The sequence below is a fragment of the Salvelinus sp. IW2-2015 genome, linkage group LG20 (genome assembly GCF_002910315.2).
Source record: "Salvelinus sp. IW2-2015 linkage group LG20, ASM291031v2, whole genome shotgun sequence".
NCBI classification, from domain to species: Eukaryota; Metazoa; Chordata; class Actinopteri; order Salmoniformes; family Salmonidae; genus Salvelinus; species Salvelinus sp. IW2-2015.
This window is the reverse complement of record NC_036860.1, coordinates 59,177,158-59,202,437: the sequence shown is the minus strand read 5'-3', so window position 1 is coordinate 59,202,437 and position 25,280 is coordinate 59,177,158. Positions and strand designations below refer to the sequence as shown.

General features: G+C 43.8%; 1 pseudogene; it reads right to left on the bottom strand.

Annotated features, from left to right (window-relative positions):
- The window catches only part of LOC111980224 (uncharacterized), a 401,020-nt pseudogene that overhangs the window by 50,938 nt on the left and 324,802 nt on the right, over positions 1–25,280 (bottom strand).

The window sequence follows — 25,280 nt, the reverse complement described above, 5'->3', positions numbered from 1 at the left end:
CGCTTTCTCTGTGAGAGCTTCCCATGTCTGGAATACACTGCCATCAGACACACATAACTGCACCACCTATCACACTTTCACAAAAAACATGAAGACATGGCTAAAGGTCAATCAGATTTGTGAACATAATCCCTAGCTGTGTATTGCTGCTTTCCATGTTGTTCCATGTTGTTGTCTGTAGCTTGTGAGGTGTGGAAACACTTTGTTACTTTTATGGATTTTGTCTTGTTGCATTTTGTGCCATGTTGCTCTGTCTGTATGCTATGTCTTGCTTGTCCTATGTTGCTCTGTCTGTATGCTACTTCTTGCTTGTCCTATGTTGCTCTGCGTGTGCTCACTGCTCATTGATTGTCTGTATTGTAATTGTTTTTAATAACCTGCCCAGAGACTGCGGTTGAAAATTGGCTGGCTAAAACCGGCACTTTTACTGAAACTTTGATTAATGTGCACTGTCCCTGTAAAAATAAATAAACTCAAACAAACAAACAATCCAACAGGGGCAGGCAAAAGACAGGTCACGGCAGGCAGGGGTCAGTAAACCAGAGGTGGGACAACTGTACCAAACGGCAGGCTCGGGGTAGGCAGAGGTCAATAATCCAGAGGTGGGGCAAAGGTACAGGTCGGCAGGCAGGCTCAGGGGCAGGCAGAGTGGTCAGGCAGGCGGGCTCAGAGTCAGGACAGGCAAGGGTCAAAACCAGGAGTGCGAGAAAAAGAGAGACTGGGAAAAGCAGGAGCTGAGACACTAAAACGCTGGTTGACTTGACAAAACTGGCAACAGACAGAGAACACGGGCATAAATACACAGGGGATAATGTGGAAGACAGGCAACACCTGGAGGGGGTTGGAGACAATCACAAAGACAGGTGAAACAGATCAGGGTGTGACAGTATCCCCCCTCTAGTGGCACCACCTGGCGTCCTACTTGGGCGCATACCTGGTTGACTGAGGGTGCTGGCGGTGGAAGTCAGCGATGAGGGCTGGGTCCAGGATGTCTCTAGCGGGGACCCAGCACCTCTCCTCTGGGCCATAACCCTCCCAGTCAACCAGGTACTGGAAACCCTTGCCCCGCGGTCGAACAGGCAGGATGCTTCTCACCGTGTACGCCGGATGGCCATCGATGACACTGGAGGAGGTTTGTGCCTGGAAACAATAAGACAAAGGGCTGTGAGACACAGGCTTAATCCTAGACACATGGAAAGTAGGGTGAATACGGAGGGTACGGAGTAGCAAAATAAGAAAAGCAGTGGGGCTAATGATTCTAGAGATGGGGAATGGGCCGATAAAAAGGGGGGAAAGTTTACGGGACTCCACCCGGAGGGGCAGGTCCCAGGTGGAGAGCCATACCCTCTGCCCGAGCCGATAGCGTGGAGCAGGGGTCCGGTGGCGATCCGCTTGTCGCCTATATCTGGAAGTGGTCTTCAACAAAGCGGCCTGTGCTCTCTTCCAGGTACGGCGACAGCGGCAGATAAACATCTGGGCAGAGGGATTGCTGACTTCCTCCTCTTGCTCGGGGAAGAGTTGAGGCTGATATCCCAAGGAACACTCGAAGGGCGAGAGACCCGTGGCAGAGCAAGGAAGGGTGTTGCGGGCGTACTCAACCCATACCAGTTGCTGGCTCCAGGTGGTAGGGTTGGCGTAGGCTAGGCGGCGAAGAGTCGTCTCTAAGTCCTGGTTGGCTCGCTCCAACTGGTCGTTGGACTGGGGGTGGAATCCGGAGGACAGGCTGGCCGACAACCCAATGAGCGTGCAGAACGCCTTCCAGAACCGGGACGAGAACTGCGGACCCCGGTCGGAGACCATGTCCACCGGGAGTCCGTGGATCCGGAAGATGAGCTGCACCATAAGCTGGGCCATCTCCTTGGCCGAGGGTAGTTTGGGGAGAGGAATGAAGTGGGCGGCCTTGGAAAACAGACCATAGTCAGGATGGTAGTGTTGCCCTCAGACGGGGGGAGACCTGTGACGAAATCCAGGGATATATGAGACCAGGGACAGTGAGGGACAGGCAGAAGTTGGAGAAGACCAGCCGGAGCTTGCCGAGGAGTCTTGCTCTTTGCGCAGACTGTGCAGGCAGCGACAAACGCGGCAACATCCGGAACTATAGTAGGCCACCAAAAGCGTTGTCGCATGAAGGCCAGGGTCTGACGAGAGCCCATGTGACAGGCCAGCCTGGAGGAACGGGCCCACTCCAGGACTGCTGGGCGGACAGCGTCAGGCACAAACATCCGGTTATCTGGGCCCCCCCAGGGTTCGGCTGGGACCTCCGCGCCTCCTGGACCTGCTTCCCTATACCCCAGCTGAGTGCCGTCGCCAGGCACGAGGTGGGAAGGATGGTCTCAGATCATAAATAATGGTTTAATAATCCAACAGGGGCAGGCAAAAGACAGGTCAAGGCAGGCAGGGGTCAATAAACCAGAGGTGGAGCAACGGTACCGGACGGCAGGAAGGCTCAGGGTAGGCAGAGGTCAATAATCCAGAGGTGGGGCAAAGGTACAGGTCGGCAGGCAGGCTCAGGCAGAGTGGTCAGGCAGACGGGCTCAGAGTCAGGACAGGCAAGGGTCAAAACCAGGGAGAAAAAAAGAGATACTGGGAAAAGAAGGTCGCTGAGACACAAAAACGCTCGTTGACTTGACTAACAAGATGGAACTAGCAACAGACAAACAGAGAACACAGGTCTAAATACACAGGGGATAATGGGGAAGATGGGCGACCCCAGAGGGAGGTGGAGACAATCACAAAGACAGGTGAAACAGATCAGGGTGTGACATTAACAAGCTCCCTGGTAAAACAAGTTGTGAAGATTGCTCCTACATTGTTCACTTGGACAAACTAAGTAGAATTGTAAAATTGTGGTAAAATAAAATAATGAGTTTGTTTGTAGAAGCTCTGTCTACTCTATCAAACAAATCACATAATGAAAACCATCCTATATCTGTGATGAGAAAACATTTGTCGAGACACTACTATCATGTCTCCAAACTTGTCAAGTAAGGCTTAATTGTAGAAGACATCCATCTGGTATTTCTGTCTCCTAGGATGGCCAGTTGTGGTCAGACAGACACCAGTGTTAAGATGCTTTGGGTATGTAGCCCCAGTGAACCCGTGCTGTGGAGAGGAGAGAAAGCGCCATCACGTGAATATCATCATTCAGTTCCCTCATCTGTCTTTATCATTATTTGACTTTCTCAATTTCCAGAGAGTTTTGCTTCAGCAAGATTCCTTAACCACCTGTAAAGAGACTGATTTTTGTCTGAGCAGCATCAAAGAGATAGAAGGTTTGTTTGTTTGGGGAAGTATAGCCTAGTTCTGTATACCAAATACCTCATGATGAAGACATCCCTCAGATTGACCATTGTGGCTGAGACACACAAGACTGGCTGCAGACAGACAGACAGAGAAACAAAGAGACAGAGAGAGAGACAAAGATTTGGTCACTGCTGCTTCTGTTTGGGAATTCCACCTCTGTTGTGTTATTAGGTTATTTTGGGTTGCAGCAAGGAGGCCTTAGCAGGAAAAGTTCATTCAAAGTCACTACTGGGCAGTACTTTAAGAATAACAATACTATTGTTTTAACAATACAATACTTTCACTGCTGAGAAATGAATAGACACACATTTATAAACAGTAGTTAAAGGTAGATTAATATCACGTATATGCAGAAAGTAAACTGCATAGTGGGTCAATTTCCACAACAACTAAGAGCATTGAAGCTCAAGGCTCAACCTCTCCGCTGTTTTGGTGCCCTGGCTTCCACGCTGTAACAGTGTGAAGTCAACCCTTGCACATGTGCAGATACTGTGTGTGGCTGTTTGAGAAAGAAAGTCTTGCATCTCGCTCATCTCAATATCTCTGGTGCTCGTTGCGGCGTCATTTATATTAATCCATACAACATTTTCTACTGTTTTACGCCAACTCATTCATACATTTTTAATGAACACGGTTTATATTTGACCATGCAATAAAAATCAGTAAATGTGGATTTTCGTTCGGGGAAAAGTGATCAGAATAGGAGATCCTGGCCAGCCGTGTGACCACCAGATAAGCCTGCATCCTGAGAAACACTGGACAGTATTAGACAATACTAGCTGGTCTGGACTGTATCACTCTCCACCAGTGGAACAACTGATGCACCATAACAGGAAGTCTTCAGTATATGCAGGGCCTGTTCTAGCATTTTGGCGGCCCTAAGAGAGATTTGGTTGGGGACCCCCCCACAACGCCCAGTTGGTAATTCGGCCATGATTACTACAAGGTTTATATAGCTGGCTAGACTAACTTACCTAGCAATGTAAAGAAATGTTTTCTGACATGGGCTGATTGAGTGACTGCCAGTGACTGACATAACTGCCAGTGACTGACATAACTGCCAGTGACTGACATAACTGCCAGTGACTGACATAACTGCTGATGCACTACCAAATTTGCACTTTGTGTATTCTACTATTCTAATTCTCAACAGTACGTTGAGACCCGACTGAGTTCCTAAAAAACTAGCAGCAGTGGGGCCCCCTAGCAGCCACAGGTGGCCGCTTATATTGCTTATTGGCTGGGCCGGCCCTGAGTTTATGGCTGAAAATTAACATTGAGTTTGAATGTAATCTTCTTTTTCTGATAGGGGGGGGGAGAGGGGGCCTTGACTGACTGACAGGGCCGCTTGCTTCAGTGAGTCACTTTGAAATGTCACAATGCGGTCTCACATGGTCATTAGTCAGATGACTCTTTTCATGTCACTAGTTAACACAATCTTAAATAGGGAAAACAGACACAACTGACTCCCTGCTGCTCTGTATGGAGCTGCTGTATACGACGACAGGCCATGACTCTGACTCTGGAGCATCTCGTTAATGACAGTTGAAAATAGCAACACTGTTTCATAGCAGGATGACTCTCGACTCCTGTGGCATAATGTGGCTTAATTCAAGTGTGTTCTTAACACCGCTGCAGTGGCTACACGGTATGTGTCTGTCTGTATGGAAAAATCCTCCCTTTATAAAACATTATTTTTTCAAACTATGTGTGTTTCTGTCTGTCAAAGGGCCCCTCGGTCGCTTAGTCTGTCTCAAAACAAATTACCCAATATATAAAAGTAGGCTTGCGACAGTTTAGTTGGAAATCTTGTATTTTTTCAAGGAATTTAGCAAGGAGATGTAAACAGGCTTGAAGTGACACCCACACAGGCAGCATAGTGTTTTATGGGTGTAAACAGGGACAGGGACAGGTCTGGGTCCCGCGCAGGGCATTTAGTTATAGTGTATCCATGCATGACTTTTAGCCCAAACAGACCATGAGGAGGCACTCGGAGGCCACTTCCACTGACCAACACAGACCTAGGCCTACACACAAGGCAAACAGAGTGCTCAAAACAGGATGGAGAAAATGGCAATCTTGAGGTGAAACAATTGTATTGGAGCAGATGCATCAAATGCCATCTCTGAACATTGATGTAGTGACCTTGATGGGTGATTGTCTTCCATATAATAATGAGCTATGTGAATATATTAAGCCAATACACTCAATAAAGAGTACAAATATTTCAAAATGCTTATGTCAAGAAAGGTTATGTTTATGCATAGACCCCAACAACTCAACACTCCACTCAGTCTTTCCTTGAGACGACGGCTGCACAAGTTATGTTGTGTCACCAGAGCAGGGTGGATCCCCTGGTTCCCCTGGCTCCTCTGGCTGCCCTGGCTCCTCTGGTTCACCTGGCTCCTCTGGCTCCCTGGCTCCCCGGTCTCCCCGGTCTCCTCTGGCTCCCCTGGCTCCTCTGGCTCCTCTGGCTCCCCTGGCTCCTCTGGTTCACCTGGTCCTTCTGGCTGCCCTGGCTCCTCTGGCTGCCCTGGCTCCTCTGGTTCCCCTGGCTCCCCTGGTTCACGCTGGTCCTTCTGGGTAACCTGGTCCTTCTGGTTCCCCTGGCTCCTCTGGTTCCCTGGCTCCTCTGGTTCCCCTAGCTCCTCTGGTTCCCCTGGCTCCTCTGGTTCCTCTGGACCCCCTGGCTCCCTGGGTTCCCCTGGCTCCCCTAGCTCCTCTGGCTCCTGGCTCCTCTGGTCCCCTGGTTTACCTGGTCCTCTGGTTCCTCTGGCTCCTCTGGCTGCCCTGGCTCCCCTGGCTCCTCTGGCTCCTCTGGCCCCCCTGGCTCCTCTGGTTCACCTGGTCCTTCTGGTTCCCCTGGCTCCTCTGGCTGCCCTGGCTCCTCTGGTTCACCTGGTCCTTCTGGTTCCCCTGGCTCCTCTGGCTGCCCTGGCCTTCCTCTGGCTCCTCTGGCTCCCCTGGCTCCTCTGGTTCACTGGTCCTTCTGGTTCCCCTGGCTCCTCTGGCTGCCCTGGCTCCTCTGGTTCCCCTGGCTCCCCTGGTTCACCTGGTCCTTCTGGGTAACCTGGTCTTCTGGTTCCCTTGGCTCCTCTGGCTCCCCTGGCTCCTCTGGCTCCTCTGGCTCCCCTGGCTCTCTGGATCCCCTGGCTCCTCTGGCTTCCCTGGCTCCTCTGGCTCCCTGGCTCATCTGGATCCCCTGGCTCCTCTGGCTTCCCTGGCTCCTCTGGTTCCCCTGGCCTCTACTCTTGGTTCCCCTGGCTCCCCTAGCTCCTCTGGCTCTCCTGGCTCCCCTGGTCCCCCTGGCTCCTCTGGTTCCCCTGGCTCCTCTGGCTGCCCTGGCTCCTCTGGTTATGTTTATTGAGACTGTGGGAGAAGGCGGAGAAACTCTAATGTGTTCAAGGCCTGGGGTCTAAGAAGATGAGTTATAAAACATTTTAGCCGCCTCAAAAGAGTATTTAAGGTTTATGTGAAAGTATTGCATACATTAGTTTGTTTATGTGTTTGTGTGCATGCATGTGTATGTGTGCATACGTGCACATGCATGTGTATATTATAAAATCTCAACATCGCTAGAGGCTGAAGTGTTTTTTTCTCTCTAAGAAAAATAGGTGACTGCTGCAATAAAAAAAATCAAACACAGCTACTGTGCTTTACCATTTTGTATGTCCACAATAAGCTATCCCCCACAGACATTCTTCTCAAAGCTCATCCCTTAATACTGACCAGATGGCTGAAGAGGATTTATATTTATGTATGTGGCTACTGATCGTGCAGTCTCTGCCCAACCACTGCCACAAGATTACTAATACTACACCATCATTTTATAGAGACACTCCAGGCCTGGAATTGCTTTTTGTCTATTTGCATTGTTATACACTGAGAGTACAAAACATTAAGAACACCTTCCTAATATGCACGTAGGGCTGTTACGGTTACCATAGATGGTCATTAGTAGCCTACCAAACTTGCAAAGTGACTGGTACTCAGCACTCTATTTATTGACCCTCTAATCACTGACATCAATGCTAATGTAATCAAAAAATCAAATAATTATTTAGCGCCCATGAGCTCAGGTTGCGCAACATTTCTATAGGTTATGCAATTGCGTGAGAAAACAGAGTTTTGATGGCCTCTATTACAAAGAGGAGAATCCCATCAGCTACCATAGGCCTACTATCCCATAGGCCTACTATATTTATTTAGCAACTTTCCTAATATTAAGTACATTGCTTCTCTTTACAACAGGAGTATAACCTTCCTCGCTGGCATGAAAATAAACCAAGTGTACTCCATTCGCTATTTAAGTGCATAGATGACATGTATTTTTTTTGGCTTGCCCCTGTTACGAGACAGGTTCATGATAATGGTCCATTTCAAAACAAATTTACCACATATATTATTTAGTATATGTAAAGACTAGATTAAATCAAGAATAGTCTGATGGGTGACAATAATCTGATGAGTGACACTTGTGAATGATATATTATCACTTGTGAATGATTCCCAGTGTAACATAGACAGTGGTCGAGAAGCAGGTGGTAAGTTTAATACAACAAAGACCATGGAACGATACAAGTAGCATCTTGACATGAAACACAGAAACGATACTTGGGAAGGAACCTTGGGAGTGCCAGATAAAGGGGAGGTAATGAGTGAGGTAATGGAGTCCAGATGTGACTCATGATGAAGCAGAGGTGTGCGCAATGATTGTTGCCAGGTGTGCGTAATGATGGTTGCCAGGACCGGTTGTTAGTAAACCGGCGACGTTGAACGCTGGAGGTGGGGAGTGGGGGTAGATGTGACATGCAACTTGCAACTTGTGTGCAGTAAGGCAAGAAACAGCGCGTGTCTTTTTTTGCGACTTTTCCAAATCATAGTCGCACACCTCATGTAGTCTAGCCCATAGGCCTAAATGCTTTGATATAGTTTGTATCACAACTAAAGTGTCCAAATAACTTCTTAAAATTATGCACATTAATCTGCTTTCCAACAGGGTGTTGGAGCCTAACTGGCATACATACCCAATGGGTGAGTTTCAAGTTTGGGGAAGATCATTTTCACCATAAAATCTTTTCTTTATAATTAAAGCATTACATGCATAATCACATTTTGAGGGTCAATTTTGAGAATGGTGTTTTCCTGCTAATTGATTGCATTTTTGAACATTTGCTCTTATAGCTTACTGCCGTGTGTGCATTGTTGCGCTTATAATGTGAAGAAATAGCCTAATAGTTTATCAACATTTTAAGCTAAATGTTCTGATCTGGTGTGTCAGCCTCATTGCTTTTAAAAAGTTTTTTTTATGCTAGTGGTTTTATTAATTTGGGATCTATCACATCCCACAACTGTCCCAGACTATGTTTGAAATATTTATTTCTCACACAGAATAGGTCAACTTTTGTACTATGGGGTATAGTAGATTGACATAGGCTAGTGTTTTTGCTGCTTGTTAGGTCTGTGTGACGATATCAAAACCCAGGGGTGATCCGATTAACCACAGATGCAGGTGATACGGATGAGGAACAAATCGCACCCAGCATTTTAGTCTTTTGTTTTTTTTACAATTTCAGTTTTGTGTTATCATACAGCCTTTTATTTTTTTCTGTTTGTCTGTCCCTATGTAACAAAAAAAAACACCTGATTGAATGGCAGGACAAAAGATGTAATCCACAAATACAGTGGGGAGAACAAGTATTTGATACACTGCCGATTTTGCAGGTTTTCCTACTTACAAAGCATGTAGAGGTCTGTAATTTGTATCATAGGTACACTTCAACTGTGAGAGACGTAATCTAAAACAAAAATCCAGAAAATCACATTGTATGATTTTTAAGTAATTAATTTGCATTTTATTGCATGACATAAGTATTTGATCACTTACCAACCAGTAAGAATTCCGGCTCTCACAGACCTGTTCGTTTTTCTTTAAGAAGCCCTCCTGTTCTCCACTCATTACCTGTATTAACTGCACCTGTTTGAACTCGTTACCTGTATAAAAGACACCTGTCCACGCACTCAATCAAACAGACTCCAACCTCTCCACAATGGCCAAGACCAGAGAGCTGTGTAGGGACATCAAGGATAAAATTGTAGACCTGCACAAGGCTGGGATGGGCTACAGGACAATAGGGTTGGTGAGAAGGCAACAACTGTTGGCGCAATTATTAGAAAATGTAAGAAGTTCAAGATGATGGTCAATCACCCTCGGTCTGGGGCTCCATGCAAGATCTCACCTCGTGGGGCATCAATGATCATGAGGAAGGTGAGGGATCAGCCCAGAACTACACGGCAGGACCTGGTCAATGACCTGAAGAGAGCTGGACCACAGTCTCAAAAGAAACCATTAGTAACACACTACGCCGTCATGGATTAAATCCTGCAGCGCACGCAAGGTCCCCTGCTCAAGCCAGCGCATGTCCAGGCCCGTCTGAAGTTTGCCAATGACCATTGGATGATCCAGAGGAGGAATGGGAGAGGTCATGTGGTCTGATGAGACAAAAATAGAGCTTTTTGGTCTAAACTCCACTCGCGGTGTTTGGAGGAAGAAGAAGGATGAGTACAACCCCAAGAACACCATCCCAACCGTGAAGCATGGAGATGGAAACATCATTCTTGGGGATGCTTTTCTGCAAAGGGGACAGGACGACTACACCGTATTGAAGGGAGGATGGATGGGGCATGTATCGCAAGATCTTGGCCAACAGCCTCCTTCCTTCAGTAAGAGCATTGAAGATGGGTCGTGGCTGGGTCTTCCAGCATGACAACGACCCAAAACACACAGCCAGGGCAACTAAGGAGTGGCTCCGTAAGAAGCATCTCAAGGTCCTGGAGTGGCCTAGCCAGTCTCCAGACCTGAACCCAATAGAAAATCTTTGGAGGGAGCTGAAAGTCCGTATTGCCCAGCGACAGCCCCGAACCTGAAGGATCTGGAGAAGGTCTGTATGGAGGAGTGGGCAAAAATCCCTGCTGCAGTGTGTGCAAACTGGTCAAGAACTACAGGAAACGTATGATCTCTGTAATTGCAAACAAAGGTTTCTGTACCAAATATTAAGTTCTGCTTTTCTGATGTATCAAAAGTACTATGTCATGCAATAAAATGCAAATTAATTACTTAAAAATCATACAATGTGATTTTCTGGATTTTTGTTTTAGATTACGTCTCTCACAGTTGAAGTGTACCTATGATAAAAATTACAGACCTCTACATGCTTTGTAAGTAGGACAACCTGAAAAATCGGCAGTGTATCAAATACTTGTTCTCCCCACTGTATGTTGGCGTAGTTTTTTTTGCCAAACTAACAATGTCTTACTGTATTTAAATTATTTTATTTGATTTCAACTAACTTATGTTTTATTTCAACTAATGTTGTTGGCTGACTAAAAGTAAATGTGGACCGTTTTTCCAACATCTTCAATATGCGCCTCAGAATTCAACAAAAACGCGCACGGTCGCATGCCCATTGTGTCGGTCTTCACTTGTAGCCTGTGGGAAGGACCAGATCCCGTGATGGGCATTGGCCACTAAAAATGTAGATATCGGAGCACGCAGCCGGAAGAAGGGAATTATAATTATTATATTCAGCCCAAGCGCACAATGTCCACTGGCCTTAAAAGGCAAAGGGGATACCACTAGGAAATCCGAGGCAGGTAGCCTAGTGGTTAGAGCGTTGGACCAGTAACTGAAAGGTTGCTAGATCGAATCCCTGAGCTGACGAGGTAGAAATTTGTCGCCCTGAACAAGGCAGTCAACCCACTTTTCTTAGGCCGTCATTGCAAATAAGAATTTGTTCTTAACTGACTTGCCTAGTTAAACAAAGGTTCAATAAAAAAGCTTGTCAAATTGTGAATGAGACACTGATGAAGTGTGTGCAGCTTGCGCTAAAAACAAAGCAGAGAACATGCCTTCCATGCAACTTTTTTCAAATCGTCATTAGTCACATCATGCAGCCTTAGAATGTATTAAAAATCAAAACATATAGACCATCATTTCATCACAAATAAAGTTACATAAATAACTCTAAATGAAGCATATAGGAGGACCTATTTCTTTGTTAACTGCTCAACACAGAATAGCGGCATGTGCGCACTCCGTCAAATCATTTAGAGAAAATATCCTTTGTATTTTATTCAGCTATGTTCAATTGTATTATTCATACTATAAAATAATGCCAAGGAATTCTAAGCTAATCTTGTCTGCTAAATGAACTAGTGTAGCCCACAGCCATATGGCAAAGCCAGATCAAGGCCTAACATAAAGACAACTCAGAGTATGCTTTTCTGTTCTTCTGAAAATAGATTTTCTTCATATCATGTTTCTTTATACCTGTCTAAAATAAATAATGGATTTATTGTGATGGTGTAGGCTATATTACATGCATTTATAAGACTTTTAAGATGTAGAAGTTCCAAAGGTCTGCATCAGTAGCTTGTAGGTGGAAGCCAGGAGATGCTAAATGTGTTTATGTTAATTAACGGTCAATTACTGTGAGACCGGCAGTTATTTGCTTGACAATCACTGGCTGACAAAAATTCATGACCGCCACAGCCCTAGTTGCAATCCCCCTTTTGCCCTCCGAACAGCCTCAATTTGTCAGTGCATGGACTCCACAAAGTGGCGAAAGCGTTCCACAGGGATGCTGGCCCATGTTGACTCCAATGCTTCCCACAGTTGTGTCAAGTTGTCTGGATGTCTTTTGGGTGGTAGAATTTTTATTTATTTAACTAGGCAAGTCAGTTAAGAACAAATTCTTATTTACAATGACGGCCTACCCCGGCCAAACCCTAACCCGGACGACGCTGGGCCAATTGTGCTCCGCCCTATGGGACTCCCAATCACGGCCGGTTTTGATACATCCTGGAATCAAACCAGGGTCTGTAGCGACGCCTCTAGCACTGAGATGCAGTGCCTTAGACTGCTGCGACACTCGAGAGCCCTTGATACACACGGGAAACTGTTGAGCGTGAAAAACCCAGCCACCTTGCAGTTCTTGACACAAACCGGTGCGCCCGGCACCTACCACCATACCCCGTTTTTGCCTATTCAGGGTGAATAGGCAAAAACGGGGTATGGTGGTAGGTGCCGGGCAATCCATGTGTCAATTGTCTCAAGGCTTAAAAATCCTTCTTTATCCCGTCTACTCCCCTTCATCTACACTGATTGAAGTGGATTTAACAAGTGACATCAATAAGGGATCATAGCTTTCTCCTTGATTCAGTCTATTGGTCAGTCTGTGTCATGGAAAGAGCAGGTGTTCTTAATGTTTTGTACACTCACTATATACTGAGATGTATTTTGACCGGAAGACAAAGAACAGTGTAAGTCAAAATAAATGAGTGTGGTGCAGGCATGCATGTCTCAATACAGTAGGATTTCCATCATTCCTTTTAACAACTAGCTTTAAAGGCTTGGGTGAGAGCTATTGTACTGAAACGGAAAGCCCATGAGATCCAGTATTGTGAAACACTCTGAGTGCCCAAAACAGAATAAAACATAACAAAACTGAGAAAACCAGAGTGTGTATATAGTTACTTGAAATAAAACCAAAAGGTTTCTATCACTAGGTTGACATTGATGAAGCGAGTTGGTTTTCAGCATCTCAAACACAAATGAGAAGACAGGAACAAACAAGTCTGCTGAAATGTAAGCAAGAAAGTCAGTAACCTATCTACAGGGTGTGGCCATCTAGCTCAGGCTACTCTTTTCTTTGTTGCATCGTCCTCTCCCTCATCCTGTCATAGTCACTGGAGAGGGATTGACCAATGTGGTAATGGTGAGATGCATGGTCTCAGCTACTTCACCACAGACCCTGATGAGACTGCACTTGAAACATAGACATAGTTAGAGGACGCAACATTTTATCTGTCACATTATGATGGGCAGCGCCATTGAGGCCATCTCCATTTTGAAGTAGTCAATTTTCTTCCTCTACTACTTCTGTGAGTTTGTAAACAAACTGAATGGGTGCATACAATAGCTCTCACTCTGGAGTGTGTTGGTTGAACATGTACAAAGTCAAGGTTGGCAATTTACTGCCATCTACAGTTATGGAACGTTGGCTCACGAGTCAAATTAATTGTCTGATCCCTCCTGATAACCTGAATAGAATTATGTGATCCTTCCTTAACCCATAGGAAGTCCAACCTAGTTGACTGCTTACAAATGGTGAAAGTCCTTCATGGCGCTGACCATGCTAAAATGGAATTTTGGACACTAGAGTCCTCTATCTATCTCTATGATTTGAACTGTAGGGCGACCCAGCCCCCGAAGTGACTCTTATCAACACGCTATGCAAAAGGTTTTATTGTCTTCTCAGGAATTCAGCATTCACTGTGTTACTCTTACCAACCACCATTGTCAAACCTCTGAGAAGCAGAAGTTATGTTGTCTTTACAGGTCTCTAGGTATGATATCTGATTGGAGGTTAACTTTACAGTAATGCTATTGGTCAACAACTCAGATTCTGAATAAAACCACTCAGATGTTATAAAGGGTCTTAGATTTATTGTCTCTTTCTCTTTTTTGTTTATAAACTGAGCTGGTGAGGTACCTACACTCTTTTTTCATCTCCCTCTCCCATGAGCCATGTTTTTTTGTCTCTCTCTCCCTCTCTGATCATGCTTAGATGAATGCCTTGTATTGCTTGTTAATGCTTTGTACGTCAGGATTTCATTAATAAGGCCCTTTACCTACCTCCCCAGAGTCAGAAGAACATACCATTTTTATGTATTGAAGGAAGCTGCTAACTGGAGTTAGCGCAATGACTGGAAGTGTTTGGGTCAAATACATCATGTTAAAAATGTCAAATATTTTGTCTGGTACAGTAAAACCAACGGAATTGTCTCAAAAGAGCAAACTCCAAGCTATATCAAGCACACATTTAATACAGTATTTTGCCCAGGTCTGAGAGGCAGAAAGGAGGTCTGAGCAGGAAGTTCCATTTGTATGTGTGTGTGTGTGTGTGTGTGTGTGTGTGTGTGTGTGTGTGTGTGTGTGTGTGTGTGTGTGTGTGTGTGTGTGTGNTGTGTGTGTGTGTGTGTGTGTGTGTGTGTGTGTGTGAACGCCGGTGCTCTGTGTCTCTGCCCCCACAGGAGCAATTACAGGGGTGAGTCCCAGAGGAGGGTGAGCCTCACAGCAGCCTAACCCAGCACAGAGGCCTTCTCCCTGGGGAGGAGGAACAAGGAAACAGGGAAAGGCCCTTACATGGGCAACCCTGGAGAAAACCCAGAACAGTGACCTGGCATGACAGAAAAATGTGTGGGGAAATGTTGATGCTGTTGTGGATTTTCCTTTCTAAACATGTTGTTTAGAGTCTTGTCCTGGACAGTAATTCCATATTTTTCAGGACATCTTCCATGTTTTGCCCTTTACTGCAAACGTTGTAGTGCACATTTGTGTGTAGCCTATGATCCTTTCCATAAGCATATGCTTATTCGTACTCTGTCACCTTAGTCTTCTAATGGGTGTTGATAGTAGGCTACTGTGTATTACAGATGATATTTGAGTGCTTCATTCTTTATTTGAGTGCCCAGCTATATCTGTCTGTCTGTACCTTACTGTGCCAGAGTACGTGACTGTCTCACGTCACAGTTTTTTCCTCCACCAAACTTGTTCCAAATGATACCTAGAAAGGTACTCTCAAGTGTTTCAGTTATAGAAACTGCCAAACCCACATAACTTAGTCCAACTGCCAACAATAATATTTGTGACATGTACATGTACATTTCTGTTTTATAAGTATATTCTTTAATTCTACTAATGTCTTGTCATCCTAAAGTGATGACCCAAAGCATTGCAAGACTTTGTAGAAGGTCCTAATAAATACAATATGCAATTCACAGTTTTTTGGCGTGCTGTTACAGTAATAAAAACTAAACTTAGAATGTTAAAGTTCAAGTATAGGAACTTCTGTCCTTTCTTTGGATTTTATAGTTTATTTTGTATTTTATTTGATGCTATACTGGTTTCACAAAGTAACTATTTTCAATGGCACTGGTTTCTAACAGCATTTTATACCATTTCCAACAAGTTTTGCGGATCTAATAAAACGTCTGTTTCATAGCGTTTATTAGACTTGAGAGTGGGAGGAAAGGGATGGGGTTTTCAAGAACTACTAAAAAACAGCTGTACAATATAGATTCATTCCCTATTCTATACACTCCATCTTAACTGTTTATATACTGTAGAGTGACGGTCCTGGTGATTATTTATTGCAGCCCAAAAACTCAATGAAATAGAATTGCAAGCCCTGGGCCACCATTTCACCCCCTCCTTAAAGGGGCAATCTGCATTTGCTACATCCATTTTTGGATTTATAAATTAATGATTTATACCCATTGATTCTTGAAGAATATAGCTAAAAAATGCCTCATGAGCTTAGATGAACTGCCATACCCCATCAGAACCCAAAATATAAGCTTGCTTTACTCCGATGTTCGTAAACAATGTAAATGTAAACTAACATTGTATAGCCTCAAATGGTTAGTCATTGCATCCATAGCTCTTTCTATTAATTTGAGAGGGTGGTTACATTTCTCCAGGCCCATCCCTCAGGTATTTACCAAAACATAGCCAGGAGTCCGCTTTGTTATAGTTTGAACTGCGGATTGCCCCAGGAAATAACATTTTCGGTCACTTTTCATGCACTGTACACAAACAACCATAGAAATGACCCTAAACATAATACATATTTAACAATACAGTACCACCAATCAAAAAGACGATAGAACATTGTCTGTATCTATGTGGTGACAGGTCACAGTAGCTTTATAACAAATACATCCATGCTGATTGCAAGCTTAGATATGGATTTTAGCTATTGCTAGTTCTGTACCATCAGATGTCAACGTTCTTCCCTGTTGCGTGCAATGTGCATAGTAGAGTGTATGAAAATTAGGCTGGATGCCATGGGGATGTAGTGCCACCAGAGGGCAGTATTCACCCATGTTGTGTGGCTTGGGATTATTTAGCCCCACAAGAGAGCAGTGTTTGTCCATGTTGTGTGCCTGTGTCCTTTAACCTTCACCACTGCCCTTCTAGCCCTCTCATCTGCATGAATACCTTAGAGGTAGAGCGGGGCGATATGGTAAAAAATCTATATCACGATAAATTCACAAAATTATCACAATAATTATAAATTGAACGATACGTTTATAACATAAATGTGCACCAGTTACTTTTTTATATTACCCTTAAAACTACTACTATTACTTTGAATGTTGTAGCTATCAATTGTCCCATTAGCAATAGCCCATAATAGCATACTTATTTAATTTCTAACTTATAATTCCTTTAGTAAAAGCTATTTATCTTTATTATTGATATCAGTAATAAGTTCTCGATAAATGATCAAATCCGTCGGTATCAGTTCAGCCCAGCGCACCCCACACCAACAGGACTGAGCATCAATTGGAAAATAAACATTACTGATGTTACACATCTTGTAGTGATGAAAGCATTTGGCCAACGCAATGTCTCAAAGGTGACCTCTGTAGCCATACTTATGCTTTCATCTCCTGTGGTGACATTTCTGAATGACATTAATCATCACAGATCTACATAGCAAAACAAACATAAAGGTTTTTTGGTTAACACCTGTTCCTCTTCTTCACACACACACATATGCACACACACACACAATTTGTATTGCTATCCTTGTGGGGACCAAAGAATAGATTCCCATCCAAAATCCTATGTTCCCTAACCCCTAAACCTAACCCTTAACCTAACCATAACCCGTACCTTAGCCCTAAGCCTAACCTTAACCCCAGGGCCATACTAAACCCTAACTACTAACCCAAACCTTAATTCTAACCCCAATTGTAACCCTAACCCTAAACCCTAAGCCTAAAATAGCATTTTTCCCGTGGGGACCGGAAAAATGTCCCCACTTGTCCGAATTTTCCTTGTTTTACTATCATTGTGAGGACTTCTGGTACCAACAAGGATAGTTAAACAAGAACACACACACAAACAACAGTTGTTTGATTAACACCTGTTCCTCTTCTTCTTAGATGTTGCCCTTGCAAAGAGGGCCTTATAGATACAAATTCAAAGCAGGTTATAAACAACTGTTGGAGAGAAGAGATTCCATTTTTATTTTTTTACTTTCACCGTTTGGTTCTTTTGTTGTCTGGTATACAAATCTTGTTCCACTGAAATTTCAGTGTGGCTTTTTCATTGTAGCTATAGTTGCATTTTCCCCACTCTCTGTTACTTTCACACCCCTTGCTCGCTGAGGACGGTACTGTGTCAGCCATTGTTTGGTGAAAGTTAGATAAGACTCCGTAGCAGTGTGGCTTCCGTCTCTATGTGTAATTATAGTCTCTGCTCTCTGAGATGCGGGGGAAGATTAAAGCAGAGTCAGAGTTGCCATCACAACATGTGGGAGTTTCACTGTTAGAGAAGCATCACACCCCCTCCCTATCACTAAACAACATATCTCTTTAGCTGAGTGTAAGTATTGCTAAACGTAGTAAGTTCGATAAACTGGGCATGTTTGCTTTAACTTAATTACTTTCAATTAGCAATGCAGAAAAAAACTCAAGGTAAAAAACAAAGAGTATTCAGCCAGTGCTATTAATAGACTGATACATGAGAGATTTGGTCTGAACGTTTTGAAATAAACATTGACAGACCACTGCATATAGCGGACGTGGTCTTTTATATCAACTAGAGCCCGTTTTTGAGACTGAACTATTGTAGAGCTAAAAAGGGAACTGAGCAGCTACTGCTGTTGTACACTCAAGCATCTAGGGAAAGGAAACAGACCATAGAGACACTACTGCTTTAGGCAAATGTAGCTATCTATGTATTTCAAGAGCACTGGAAGTACAGTAGACAAAATATTGTAGTATGGTGCATCTTGAAAATGCAGCAGTTTGCCCATTTTGCATGCTCTGGTCACGAAGTAGTAATCTCAGGATTGCCAGTAGCTAGACTTTTCTGTTAAGTTTCTTGGATCTCACTCAACCGAAGCAGTTGGCATAACTTACAGTATATACAATTTAACAACAATTTAACGGCAGAGATATGGCCCTGTGACAGTCAAATATTTTCCTTACACTTTGGGACTAGTTTATGTTACAAACATTAGCAATGCCTAAGAGATCTGAGCTGAGAGACCTGAGCCAGCCATATAAACTATACAGCTTGAAAGCTTGAATTTGACCTTTGAATGTACAATGTGCAGTGCCTGTTTGCATGCTTGCATAAACTAACCACAGGGTAATTTACCTTAAAGACAACAGCATGCTTGGGCTGTAAAGGGAGGGTGTCTGTGTCCCATCTGCCCTGGTGGAAACATTTATGTCTGTGTGACGTCCCCCACCCACCAGAATGATCTTCATTCAGTCTAGTTCAGTATAAAAATAGATAATAATTTACCAGCATAACTCTAACAGTGTGTCACTCAGAGTTATGCTGGTAAAATGCTGGTAAAATGGCTGAGTGGGATGATGACCACAAAAGCAAACTATTCATTCATCTTGTGTCATCTTCAGGAAAGGCAATCAAAACATGGAATAACAATAGTCAGTTCAGGAGGAAGGTATTGTTGTGATCCTCACAATGAAATGAAACTCATGAAGTTGGGCCATAATGTGCTTATAATAATAGCCTTAGTGTTAAATGAGGTGAGGAAAGATTACATAACTTAATACATTAGTGAGATTGTGATTGTTTGATGAAGAGATAACATATGTTTGACATAACTTAACAACTTAAATAGAGAAATCCTATTCTCAAACTCTAAACTTTGATAACTCAACTAAATGTAAATCAAACTAGACCTTGAACTGACGTCTGTGCCCAGTGGGATGTTACAAGGCCCTTCTCAAGTATGTCTTTGTGGACATAAGTATGACCCATTTTGGGCCACCACCTCTCTGTAGTCCTTCCTCTGGGCCCAGTTTTTCAAAATGTATCTAACAGGATTTTGGCTATCAATTATGATTAAATGCATAGAAATATAATGAATAGAACAGACAAATCATTGACTTGAATGGGGAATCCCATTCTATTCATTCTATTTCTATGCATTTAAACCTATTCAATAGCACGAAATCCGGATACATAACTTTTGAAAAACTGGGCCCTGATGTTCCAGCTTAATACATTACCATTTTAAACATGCTCTTCAAATGCCAACCACAGTGCCCACACAGCCACATTGTTCCAATCATGCATGTCATATTGTGGGCATTTCAGTGAAGGGACAGGCAATGCTTCGCAATGATTGTCATTCATTTTTATCATAGGATACTCTAACGATAAATAAAATGATATGCAGGAGCAATTTATTGAAATAATCAAAGGAGCTGCTGGTACTTTCCTGCTTCTATGTGATGGACTATATATACTGACTGAAACCAGGAACTAAAATAATCATGAAAAACAAACCCTGACGCAAAAGAGATGTTGGTCCCACTCTCTCCCAACCCGCAAGTGGATAGCTAGTGGATACTGTTACTGTTAGAAGTTATAGCATTAGAATTATCGACAGTGAGAATGAATGGTGTTAGTCAAAGAACAATTGAGGCCCGGACAAATATACTTCACTTTGTAAAGAATAGATCTATGTATTTTTTGACGAGTATTGCCTGTCTGATTTGAACCCGTTTCAAAGATACAAAACGAAAGAATAAAAAGTTTGTAAAAAAAAAAAAAATCCCCCCCAAAGACATCAGAATGATGTTAGGAACACTAATATTTACACATGTTGCTAGGGATTAGCTTGCAAAAAAAGGAATAGTCCAACGGAAGACAGAAGTGAAATATTATACATTTTATCTTACTCTGTCGATTGTAGAACATAAATTAAACAGACTTTCCAAACGTGAGTCTGTTGTAGACCAACTTCCACTCTGTATGCCTCAGAATAAAAGTTGTGCACTTGCGAAATACCTGTACAAAAAAAGCATTAACTTGTGGGGGACTTTTATTTTTACATAACGTAAGCATTGAGGAAATAAACTCGTTGAGGAGCTACATGGGTCTACAGACACCCGTTTAGAAATCAATTTTTAATTCAATCTTCCATTAGATGTTTTTTTTCCTCAAATCCCCCAATGCATAATGACCAATCCTATAATTTGATTCAAGTTCTGGCTTTCGGCAGACTATTCAGTTTATTTTAAAGCTAATTCCCAGCAATGCTAGTAAATAAATAGTAGCGTTGATGAAAGTAGCTAGTAATCTCCCATTGCAATTCAACGGCTATGTGTGGCAGGGTCTACAGTCAATCACGGACTACAAAAAGAAAACCAGCTCCGTCGCGGACCCCGATGTCTTGCTCCCAGACAAGCTAAACAACTTCTTTGCTCGCTTTGAGGACAATATAGTGCCACCGACACGGCCCGCTACCAAAACCTGCGGGCTCTCCATCACTGCAGCCAACGTGAGTAAAACATTTAAACGTGTTAACCCTCGCAAGGCTGCCGGCCCAGACGGCATCCCTAGCTGCGTCCTCAGAGCATGCGCAGACCAGCTGGCTGGTGTGTTTACGGACATATTCAATCAATCCCTATCCCAGTCTGTTGTCCCCACATGCTTCAAGAGGGCCACCATTGTTCCTATTCCCAAGAAAGCTAAGGTAACTGAGCCAAACGACTATCGCCCCGTAGCACTCACTTCCATCATCATGAAGTGCTTTGAGAGACTAGTCAAGGATCACATCACATCACCTCCACCCTACCTGACACCCTAGACCCACTCCAATTTTCTTACCGCCCGAATAGGTCCACAGACAATGCAATCGCAATCACACTGCACACTGCCCTATCCCATCTGGACAAGAGGAATACCTATGTAAGAATGCTGTTCATCGACTACAGCTCAGCATTTAACACCATAGTACCCTACAAACTCGTCATTAAACTCGAGACTCTGGGTCTCGACCCCGCCCTGTGCAACTGGGTCCTGGACTTTCTGACGGGCCGCCCCCAGGTGGTGAGGGTAGGAAACAACATCTCCACCCCGCTGATCCTCAACACTGGGGCCCCACAAGGGTGCATTCTCAGCCCTCTCCTGTACTCCCTGTTCACCCATGACTGCATGGCCATGGACGCCTCCAACTCAATCATCAAGTTTGCAGACAACACTATAGTGATAGGCTTGATTACCAACAACGACGAGACGGCCTACAGGGAAGAGGTGAGGGCCCTTGGAGTGTGGTGTCAGGAAAATAACCTCACACTCAACGTCAACAAAACAAAGGAGATGATCGTGGACTTCAGGAAACAGCAGAGGGAGCACCCCCCTATCCACATCGATGGGACAGTAGTGGAGAAGGTGGAAAGATTTAAGTTCCTCGGCGTACACATCACGGACAAACTGAAATGGTCCACCCGCACAGACAGCGTGGTGAAGAAGGCGCAACAGCGCCTCTTCAACCTCAGGAGGCTGAAGAAATTTGGCTTGTCACCTAAAACACTCACAAACTTTTACAGATGCACAATCGAGAGCATCCTGTCGGGCTGTATCACCGCCTGGTACGGCAACTGCTCCGCCCTCAACCGTAAGGCTCTCCAGAGGGTAGTGAGGTCTGCACAACGCATCACCGGGGACAAACTACTTGCCCTCCAGGACACCTACAGGACCCAATGTCACAGGAAGGCCAAAAAGATCATCAAGGACAACAACCACCCGAGCCACTGCCTGTTCACCCCGCTATCATCCAGAAGGCGAGGTCAGTACAGGTGCATCAAAGCAGGGACCGAGAGACTGAAAAGCTGCTTCTATCTCAAGGCCATCAGACTGTTAAACAGCCATCACTAACATTGAGTGGCTGCTGCCAACATACTGACTCAAATCTCCAGCCACTTTAATAATAAAAAATTGGATGTAACAAATGTAGCACTAGTCACTTTAAATAATGCCACTTTATATAATGTTTACATACCCTACATTACTCATCTCATATGTATATACTGTACTCTTTACCATCTACTGCATCTTGCCTATGCCGCACGGCCATCGCTCATCCATATATTTATATGCACATATTCTTATTCATTCCTTTACACTTGTGTGTAAAAGGTAGTTGTTGTGAAATTGTTAGATTACTTGTTAGATATTACTGCACGGTCAGAACTAGAAGCACAAGCATTTTGCTACACTCGCACTAACATCTGCTGAGACCAATAACATTTGACTTGATTTGATTTACACCAGAGCAGAGGTCAGTGTTCTTGGTGGATTCAGGACTGTAAATAAATGCAGAGTTGCAGACATTGCAATAACTTTTTTACTTGGAGATGGTGTGACACGATACATGTACAGTACAACAAGTAAGACATTAATTTTAGACTATATTCAACTTCTCTATTCTCACAGCTCTATCTCACCCTGCACAGTATGTGTGTGCGACACATGTCGCCCTCCCTAGTTTTTCCCCCAATTGGAGACCAGCCTTTTTTGTGTGTATTTAATGTTTATTTAGAGTTTGCAGTGACTTTTCATTTAGAAATTGCATGCTTTTTTACTTTGTATGGTTTACATTGGTTGGCTGTGTTTCTCTTTCTTGTTTGCATTATTTATTTATTTTAGACTCCTCCCCCTTGGCTGGTCTCCTTGGAGATGATGATTGGCCCAGGTCTGCAACACCTGGGCCTCATTGACCTAAAGAGCTACCTGCTTAGTTAAAGTGGAGCTCCCAGCTCACTTTTTGACTGCTGGGAGTACAGGGCTTAGCATGTCTGTTGAGGAAGTTTAAAGAAGATTTTGGCTTGGAAAAGTTGAACATTTTTGCAAGTTGGGTAATTGCATATGGGAGGAGATTTGGAGCGAAAAGAGAGGAGGTTGGAAAGACTGAGGGAGGCAGAGGATAGGTTTTTAATCTGTTGAAGCTAGCAATAACAAGGGACAGAGTATGTTGAGGAACATTGGTGTCAAGTTCAAACAGAGTGAGCTGGATGCAAGTTCGAGTTCTTGAGGTGAAATGGAAGGGTTAGAAGGCGTTGAGCTCGGAATCCGAGCATTGCATTGATGGACATGGTAATGACAAAGAAACATTTTTGGTCCAGTGGGAGTGAAATTTTGAAGGGGATGTAACCAGGCCTTTTGGCTGATCCATGGGTGGTTTCAGGTTGGGTGGAAAAGATGGTGGGTGCTGTTGAGGCGGTGAAGGTAACCCGAATTGAACTTGTGCTGTTTGTTTCTTCATATCAGAAGGTACACACGCTCTGTGCGATGCAACTTGGGGAAAGCGCTTTGCGCTTAGTTACAGGGCACCATTTTAAAAAGCGTGATCTCTGGGTTAGCGTTTAAGTGTGGAGCAATTTAAGTTGAATATTCCTAGTGTTTGTGACGCTCGCCATTTGGTGTGACTTTACACTTTATCTGACAAAGTAATGTTAGGATATGAGTTATGCTGTTAGAGCGTTTGTGCCAAATACACTAGTGTTATAGGTTTCGTGCAGTGGTGTGTAGTACTTTAAAGTATTTTTACTTAAGTAGTTTTTGGGTGTATCTGTACTTTACATATTTTGTACAACTTTTACTTCACTACATTCCTAAAGAAAACAATTTACTCTTTACTCCATACATTTTCCCTGACACCCAAGTCCTCGTTACATTTGGAATGTTTAGCAGGACAAGAAAATGGTCCAATTCACACTTATCAAGAGAACATCCCTGGTCGTCGCTTCTGCTCTGGTGGACTCACTAAACACAAATTCTTCGGTTGTAAATGATGGTGTGTCGCTGGCTATCCCATAAATAAAATTGTAAAAAACACAAATTGTGCTGTCTGGTTTGCTTAATATATGGAATTTGAAGTGATTGTTACTTTTGATACTTAATGTATTTCATTTTAAATATACTTAAGACTTTTACTCGTGTTTTACTGGGTGACTCACTTTTACTTGAGTCATTTTCTATTAAAGTATCTTTGTTTACTCAACTATGACAATTGGGTGCTTTTTCCACCACCGGTGTCATGTTTATGGGCATGTAGGAGGGAGATTCCAGGATGTGGATAGTGTGAAGGAGGACATGGGACAAAGGAATGTGTAGTTGGGGGAAGAAAAAAATATATAGTGTCAACTGTAGGGGTGCCCATGCATGTTACTGGGAATTGGCGGTGTGTGATTTGAGTGGCAGGTTAAGGTGGTCGGAGTAATGCAGATGTGGTATGAGGGTGGATCAAGGGTGAGGGATTGAGAGGATCCCTGTGAGTAGATCTGTCCCAGAACAGAGGGATAGGCTAATGAATATACTGTATGTTTCAGTAAGGTTGGCTTCGTAGTGTTCATAGCAATGGTTATGAACTGTACTGCAGAGATGGAAAATATATGTTGTGGTGGCAGCTGCAGCAGGGTACGAGATTTGACTTCAGAAGAGTTACAGGGTGTGTTGAGTGGTAGTGTCCTGTCCTCTCAGGTCGTTGGCCTGGGGTAAGACCGGATAGGGTTAAAGTAGTGGAATAAGGTGGTGGGTATTAATTAGTATAGGGTTAGTCGGAAGGGTAATTAAAAATGTTATTTTTCCCATTTCCTCTTTTTCCATTTTGTGTCACAAAGTGTAATGGATTTATACTATAGTTTAGTTTGTGGCGGTATTGCAACATAATGGATGCCAACCACTGTTAAACTCCACCGAAGAAGACGACTTCTGGACTGCTGCTGAAGGATTAAGTGTTATGTATGGTACAACGTGCGCACACCCAAGCAAAGCAGGCAGTCACCAGGCAACAAAGAGCAATAAAACAGCGCTTTGACAAGGCACACACAGTGAAGAAGCAGATCATCTAAGTGTCAGACTGGGTCCGAGCTCGTCGGCCTCAGTGGTCAACAAAATGGCCTCATTCTGGTTGGACCCCTTGCATGTCAGTCGACAACTGGGACCCGCCAACTTTTTGCTGAGCAATGGATCGCACTGGCACGCCAGCCGCATCAGGAAAGTCACTGCCCCTCATGGAATATAAATGCCCACTCCGTTCTCACGGGCCAGTACAACATGGACATACAGGCCAGAG